Source organism: Moschus berezovskii, chromosome 23 (assembly GCF_049115385.1).
Source record: "Moschus berezovskii isolate FMDL1 chromosome 23, NW_MosBer_1.0, whole genome shotgun sequence".
Lineage (NCBI taxonomy): Eukaryota > Metazoa > Chordata > Mammalia > Artiodactyla > Moschidae > Moschus > Moschus berezovskii.
Genome location: NC_142482.1, coordinates 30057636 through 30066017, shown reverse-complemented (window position 1 = coordinate 30066017; position 8382 = coordinate 30057636). Strand labels below are relative to the sequence as shown.

Here is an 8382-nt window from a genome sequence, read left to right as displayed (position 1 = left end):
CAGAGAGCAGCCGAGGATTAGAGGGCAAGATGACAGCCTTTGGAGTGGAATGGCAGAGAACTGAACTTCGGGGAATGAAGCTGCAGACAGAAAAGGCAAAGCTAGATCCTTGTGGACGAAACCCCCAGAGTCACAAAATCCATCCGACTTAAGACTACATTATGGGGGTCTTCCCTGGTGGTCAGGTGGTTAAGAATCCACCTTCCAATGCAGGGGATGCAGCTTTGATCCCTGGTCAGAGAACTAGATCCCACATGCTGCAACTAGGACCTCGAATGCCTCAACTAAGGATCATGCATACTATAACTAAGACCTGGCTCACTCAAATATATATATATATAAAATTGCACTATGCCCTTCAAAGGAGAACACAGGCTACTTTTAAAAACCTACAAAGAACTAGACAATCCCTGACCCGTCCTTTGTAAATTACCAGCCATGTTGTCATGAAAAGTCAGAGACAGAGAGAGAAAAAGAAGCAACTGCTCTCTAGTTCCAAGCCAAAATGCCCAAGCCTCAGGTAAATACACAGCTCGTGGTTTCAGCCAGGACCCTCCAGGAACCATCTGCCCTCCCAGTGAAGGGCCAGAAGCCCAGAAGTTGCCAACAAGGCCAATCGCTCAGTCTCCCTCCTCTGGCTCCAGGCTCACTAGAGATGGTGAACAGCTGTTTGCTATTCTGAGTGGAGAAGACTTTTATATACTTGACGACATATTAAATCATATCTTAATGATGACTGGGAAGACTTCTTGTTACAGCTACCGCGTGGATAAAAAGTGATGGTCCATATGGCACTGGTGTTAATTTCATCTTGGCTGTAGATATGTGGGCACAGGGCAGAGACCAAACAAGCAGAATGGTTTGGTTTTTAATACTTTGTCTTCAGGCAAAGATGCTCTTTTTAAAAAAAAGTACATTTCTTGAAAAGACTAAAATATTAGCAGCAGTCAATGGCAAGCCACTCCAGTACTCTTGCCTAGAAAATCCCATGGATGGAGGAGCCTGGTAGGCTGCAGTCCATGGGGTCGCTAAGGGTCGGACATGACTGAGCGACTTCACTTTCACTTTTCACTTTCACACATTGGAGAAGGAAATGGCAACCCACTCCAGTGTTCTTGCCTGGAGAATCCCAGGGACGGGGGAGCCTGGTGAGCTTCCGTCTATGGGGTCACACAGTCAGACACGACTGAAGTGACTTAGCAGCAGCAGCAGCAGCAGCAGCTTGAGGTGGTAGAAAGATAGGTGCATTTCATTTCATTTCCTAAAATACCTACCAAGAGCATGAATAATTTTTACAATCTGGAAAAGAGAAACGATGTATGCTTCCAAACACATGTGGATTTTCTGAGCAGGCTGTTAGCTTATACCTGTGGAGATTTTAATTCAGGGCTGTTTTTGAAATGGTGATGAGATAGAACTAGCAGAGAAACTAAAGGAGAAAAGTCTAGAAGGAAAGGTAGCAAATTCTTCAGGTAAGCACATAGTGGGCATGCAACAATGATTTGAAGGAAGGCTATTGCTTGCCTGGGGCTTCCCCAGTGGCTCAGTTGGTAAAGAATCTGCCTGCAATGCAGGAGACCTGGGTTCAATCCCTGTGTAGGGAAGATGCCCTGGAGAAGTAAATGGCAACCCACTCCAGTATGCTTGCCTGGAGAATCCCACGAATGGAGGACCTCGGCAGACTACAGTCCATAGGATCACAAAGAGTCGGACATGACTGAGTGATTAACTTATTACTTGCCAGGTATGTCTTTTTGTTTGTTTTGTTTAACTTTTTATTTTATACTGGAGTATAGGGGATTAACAATGTCGTAAGTTTTCAGGTCAACAGCAAAGGGACTCAGCCACACATATACATATAACCATTCCCCCCAAACTCCCCTCCCATCCAGGCTGCCACACAACATTGAGTCGAGTTCCCTGTGTTATACAATAGGTCCTTGTTGGTTATCCACTTTAAATATAGCAGTGTGTACACGTTCATTCCAAACTCTCTAACTATCCCTTTACCTCATTTCCCCACCCTCCACGACAACCATTACGTTCCTTCTCTAAGTCTGTGAGTCTGTATCTGTTTTGTAAATAATTAACTTGTATCTCTTAAACACAAAAGCTTCCCTTTATCTGAAGAGAACAATAGTGGCAGACAGACACAGCATCTTCCCAGGAAACTTTAGAAGGAGCAGAGTATGTCAGACCTCTGACAACTCTTACCTTCAAGTTAAAAAGTGTCTGGCTTCTGGAGTCTAACTGAGGTTTATGGGATACCCACATTTGCATGGAACAGAAGGAATTCCACTAACGTAAATGAACTCACCAAACCAGCATGAGTGCTGGAGAAATGTTGATAATAAAATGCTAAATGAAGAAAGCAAGCCATAAAATACTATGAATACATAGCGACCACAACTACGATAACATTGTATTCACAGAGATAAGGGCTTTAAAAAGTCAAAATAGTTGCTGTGTTGGGGTAGTTGAATTATAGGTAAGATTTTTTTTTAAGTTCTTAATGTAACTGTTAGCCATTTAGGGATTTCAGCCAACACTTTATTATGACAATATTCAAGTTTACAGCAAAGCAGAGAGAATTTTACAGTGACTCCCCATTTACCTGCCACAGAGATTTTGTCTTTCATGCTGCTCAATTTTTAAACTATTTAAACTGTTTTCTATTGTGTGATATTTGGCACTTATATTAACATGGATCAATTACAAAGCCTAATTATAAAATGAACACCTACAGTATAGATGATCTTATTTGCAGAACAAACGTATGGACGCCAAGTGGGGAAGGGGGAGGATGAATTTGGAGATTGTGATTGACATATATACACCATCAGTCCTATGTATAACACAGGTAACTTGTGAGAACCCACTATATAGCTCAGAAAACTGTAGAGACCAAATGGGAAGGAAATCCAAAAAAGAGGGGACATGTGTATACGTTAGCTGATTCACTTTGCTGTACAGTAGAAACTGACATAACATTGTGAAACAACTACACTCCAATAAAAATTAATTTTAATATTTTTGAATTTTAAACAATTTATTTTTAATTGGAGGATAATTGTTTTACAATGCTATGTTGGTTTCTGCCATACCACAGTGTGAATTAGCCAGAGGTAGACACAAGGCCCTTCCCTCTTGAACGTCCCTCCCGCCCAGCACCTCACCCACTTTTCTAGGTTGTCACACAGTACCAGGCTGCGCTCCTTTTGTTACACAGCAACTTCCCACGAGCTAGCTATTTCACACATGGTAACCACTCCAGTACTATTGCCTAGAAAATCCCATGGATGGAGGAGCCTGGTAGGCTGCAGTCCGTGGGGTCACTAAGGATCGGACACGACTGAGCGACTTCACTTTCACTTTTCACTTTCACACATTGGAGAAGGAAATGGCAACCCACTCCAGTGTTCTTGCCTGGAGAATCCCAGGGACGGGGGAGCCTGGTGAGCTTCCGTCTATGGGGTCGCACAGAGTCACACACGACTGAAGTGACTTAGCAGCAGCAGCAGCAACGTGTATGTTTCAATGCCTACTCTCTCAACTTATCCCCCCTCCTTCCCCTACTGTGTCCACAAGTCCATTCTCTTTTAAAAAATAAAATTTTTTTAAAAATTACTAAAATGAACACCTAAAAACCCATCACCCGGCTTAAGAACCAAAATATCACCTTTACTCTTTCACCTCCCTGGGTGTTCTTTCCTGTCCCCTCTCCGTTTGCCTTCCCCAGGAGCCAGCCACATCCTCAGCTGTGGGTTGATCATCATCCCCACCTTTCTCATGGCTCTTGTGTGCATCTGCACCAGCCAGGAAAGGCCACGTCCCATTGCAGACATGAAACAGGCTAACACTTCAACTACTTAGCACTTCAGCCACAGTTTGTCTCTGGGTCAAGCAAAACCCACTGCAGGTGAGGCTGGCTTTCCCAAACAAGTGTCACATGTCCTCCACAGTCCAGGATGCCTTATTCTGCAGGACTCCATCAAAACAGGAGGCTCCCCCAGGATTACTTCAGCTGCAAGTAAAGCCTCTGTGGCTCATGGCCCATTGACAGAACGAGTCACATGGGCTAATTGCACTGCAAGGGGATGCTCCCATGTGCCCAGGGGGAGAGGATAACAGGACAGGGGTCAGCTCTAGAGATGTCCATATTACCCCCAAGCAACATGTGGTTTACCTTATACTTGAGGTTCTCTTAGTCTTTGAGTTGCTGTATAAAAAAGAAATATATATATAATTATAAATTATATGTATTTTTACATATGATATACAGTACTCTGCAATCTGCTTTTCTCATTCATTATCACGTCTCTAGGGCTTCCCAGGTTGTGCTAACGGTAAAGAACCTGCCTACCAATGCAGGAGACGTAAGAGATGTGGCTTCGATCCCTGGGTGGGGAAGATCCCCTGGAGGAGGGCATGGTAACCTACTCCAGTTTCTTGCCTGGAGAATCCCATGGATAGAGGAGCCTAGCAGGCAACAGGGTGACCCTATGTCACTCTTTGTGTAATGTCACACATTACATAGGGTCACAAAGAGTCAGACACAACCGAAGCAACTTAGTGACACATACATTATGTCTCTATGATTTCTCCATGTTATTGCAGGTAGCTTTATTGTCATTCGTTTTCACTGGTGTCTAATATTCCATGGTGCGAATAACAGATCTTGATGTTTTGTCCATCCTCTTCTAGGAATACTGGAGTTTCCAGGATTCTGCTATGACAACAGTACTGCCAGGGACAAGGTTTCTGGTGCTCATCATGCTCAGGAGTTTACCTGGGGCACAGGTTGTTCAGGTTTTTTACAGCTAAACTTTTAACATGAGGGAAAAGAAAAAGAAGCAGCAAAAGGTGAGACATGTTGCATTGTTATCTTTCCATTTTGCAAAGGGAGGTTGTGACATAGGATTACTTAAAAGTAAAGGCAGATGAAGACATGCAAATGCAAGGGTACAGAAAGATCAGTTTTTAAAACCCCTCTTGAACAAGACACAGGTTGGATTGAGGAAGAGAGTGTTAAGTCAGAGGTTGAATAAATACCTGGGACTTCCCTGGTGGTCCAGTGGTTAAGAATCCACCTTGCAATGCAGGGGACTTGGCTTCAACCCCTGGTCAGGGAACTAAAATCCCACAACCCAGGGAGAAACTAAGCCCATGCGCCACAACAAAAAACCCCATATTACATAAAAAAGTTCCTGCATGCAGCAGCTAAGACCTGATGCAGCCATATATATACATACAATATATAATATATATAAATAAACAAAATAAATAAATTTATCAGCAAAGAACTGCAATTTACAAGGAAGAAATAAATGATGAACCCCAGCAGTTTCCTTTTCACACAGTTTGGAGTTTTTATGGCGTGTTTCTCAGTGTCAGGATATCACCCTTTCAAGAGACAACCTGAATTCTTGATTTCAACATGAAATCAATTGTCAATTGCTTCCATTTTTAAAATAAATGATATACTGTGATCTTTTTTTCCTTTTTGCTGGAGGGAGGCACATCTTGGAATCAAAGAAATAATGACAAGGTATTTCAACTCCCCAAAGATTGATCATCACCACCATGTGGCCCTGGAAGGGAATAAATGAGGCAGGGAAACAAAGCTATCGGTGGCAGACTTTGACATGGCTCACCAAGGAAGAATGCTAATCACACAAATTTTCCCACCAGGTTCCTAGTAGGATCCCTCGGGTTGGCATTGACCATAAGCTAAAAACAATGGCCTTGATGAAATCTGTTTTATGTCCTATTTCTGGGAGGGAGGTAAGCAGGGGGACCTGGTGACCCACCTCAACAAGTCAGCAAAGAAGTTGAGAGTCATCCTAAACACCTCTGGAGTAGATGCCTGCATGCTGTGTGCTCAGTCGTGTCTGACTCTTTGTGATCCCACGGACTGTAGGCCTTCAGGTTCCTCTGTCCATGGGATTTTCCAGGCAAGAATATTGGAATGGGTTGCCATTTCCTCCTCCAGGGCATCTTCCCAACCCATGGATTGAACCCTCATCTCCTGTGTCTCCTGCACTGGCAGGCAGATTTTTAAAACACTGTGCCACCTGGGAAGCCCCTGGAGTAGATGGCCAATGGGCAAACTGGATGAATGTTGGAAGAAATCTGGGAATCTGTCACCCTTGGTTTTGCTGACAAGAAAGAAGATAAGCTGGATCTTAGCATTGACCTTCGAAGACCAAGACACAGACCAAGGGCAGAGAAGCGCCTCCAGACACCTCTCCACGGAAAAGGAAAGATGATCAGCTGCCCAGGAATTAGTAGGAGCCCCAACCTGTCATTCAGTGATCATGGTATGGGGCTCCATCAAGCTGAAACAAAAATAGACACATTGCTCATTGTTGCTGCCACTAATGGGGCATTTCAAAGTGCCACCCGCCATACTCTGTTTCCGCATTGATTTTTGTTTGGCATCTTGCTCCATTGAAAGTTTTTAATGGTTATAAAAGCAGGACATCTCAAACTTACATAGGAATCACCTAGGGATCTTTCTTTTATTTTTTTTCTTTTAATTTTATGTATTTATTTTAATTGGAAGATAATTACTTTATTATAATATGATGGGTTTTGCCATACATCAACATAAACTGGCCATAGGTATACATGTGTCCCCTCCATCCTGATCCCCACCTCCCTCCCCACCCCATCCCTCCAGGTTGTCAGAGAGCACGGGCTCTGGGTACGCTGCAACACACATCACACTCACACTGGTCACTTATTTTGCACATGGTAATGTATATGTTTCAATGTTATTCTCTCAAACAGAATACAGATTCTAATTCAGTAGGTCTGGAAGAAATATGACAATAAGACCTAAGACGTTTTCTCAGTTGCTGTTTCAGCGCCTTCTTTCTTGTTGTGGGAGCCAGAAAGCACAGAATACAGAGAAGTCTAGGCAAGGGGGACTGCCATTATGCTCCAAAGGGCACCAAGGCTTGCAGGTGAATCAAAGTCGTCTGTGCAGGAGGAGAACTAAACACTTGTCAGCTGCTGCTTTACCAGTTCCTTGTAATGGTTCAACTGCCTAATGCTTGATGCCTAAAGCACCTTCTTTAGCAGATCACATGCAGGAGCACAGCATTGGGCATGAGCCCATCCAATTCTAAAGTGATGATGACCAAGGTCAGTGTGGAGCCCTTGAACTGCAGCAGCTGGTGGCCAGGGACTCGGGGCTTCAGCTGCCTGGTCAGGGAGGTGGCCTGGAGAGAAGGATGCCTCCAAGATGACCCCTGTTCATGGAACCAGCCCAGGACCACCAGGGAGTGGAACAGGGCAGAGAAGTCCAGTGGTGTCCCAATATAGAGATCCCAGTGCACTTTGTCCAAAATAGCCAGCTCCATCCTCAGAGGCTCATTCAGGGAATAGCCAGAGCCATTGTGCTTTATGAAGTCTCCTCCTCATGGAATTAACTCCTCTTCATCATCAACTTTGACAGCGAGTCTCAAAGAAATCTTTGTAACACAATGGAGTAAATGCTTTTTTATCTTTACCGAAACCATGAGGAAGCTGAAGATGGTGAGAGCCAGGTTAAAATGGGTCTGCTGCTGCTAAGTCACCTCAGTCGTGTCCAGCTCTTTGTGACCTCATGGACTGTAGCCTGCCAGGGTCCTCTGTCCCGGGGATTCTCCAGGCAAGAATACTGGAGTGGGTTGCCATGTCCTGCTCCAGGGGAACTTCCCGACCCTGGGATCAAATCCACAACTCTTTTACATCTCCTCTATTGGCCAGTGGGTTCTTTACTACTAACACCATCTGGGAAGCTCAGAATGGGTCTGGGAGAAGTCAAAGATGTTCTCAGCTCTCAGGAACCACAACTTGATTTCCTGGATGGTGTCGTGGATCTCCACCTGCCGAAGTTGACTTCTAAAGATAGAAATATGCATTTCTGACCAGCTTCCAGAAGATGCTGAGGCTGCTGGTCCAGGGACCACATTTTTTCAACCTTTTTTTTCAGGGGTGGGGGCGATGCCAAGTCTCTCAAATCCAGGTGTATATTTCATATTTGTATTTTTCTTGTTTGTTTGATTACACTGCACCATGTGACACACAGGATCTTAGTTCCCCGACCAGGGGTCGGAACCCATATACCCGGCAATGGAAGCACCGAGTCTTAACCACTGGACCACCAGGGAAGACCCCCCCAACAAGGGACCCCATTTTGAATAGTGAAGATTGAAAGGGTTAGTATTAAATAATAAGGATGACGAGCATTATGTGTTTTCCACCTGTATCACACAGCTGCTATATTTTAATAACTCAATGAAGAACTGTTTGTGTTATAATGGAGAATTTTATTTCTTCTAGGTTGTGATCGTTCGTGTTATTTCTTGATCAATTTTAAAGATGGAGGCTTGA

The 8382-nt window shown here is 44.0% G+C and overlaps 1 pseudogene; it reads right to left on the bottom strand.

Moving 5' to 3' along the window:
• Positions 1 to 6918: 6918 nt before the first annotated feature.
• LOC129543356 (cyclin-I2-like) lies at positions 6919 to 7910 on the bottom strand (annotated as a pseudogene).
• Positions 7911 to 8382: the final 472 nt, after the last annotated feature.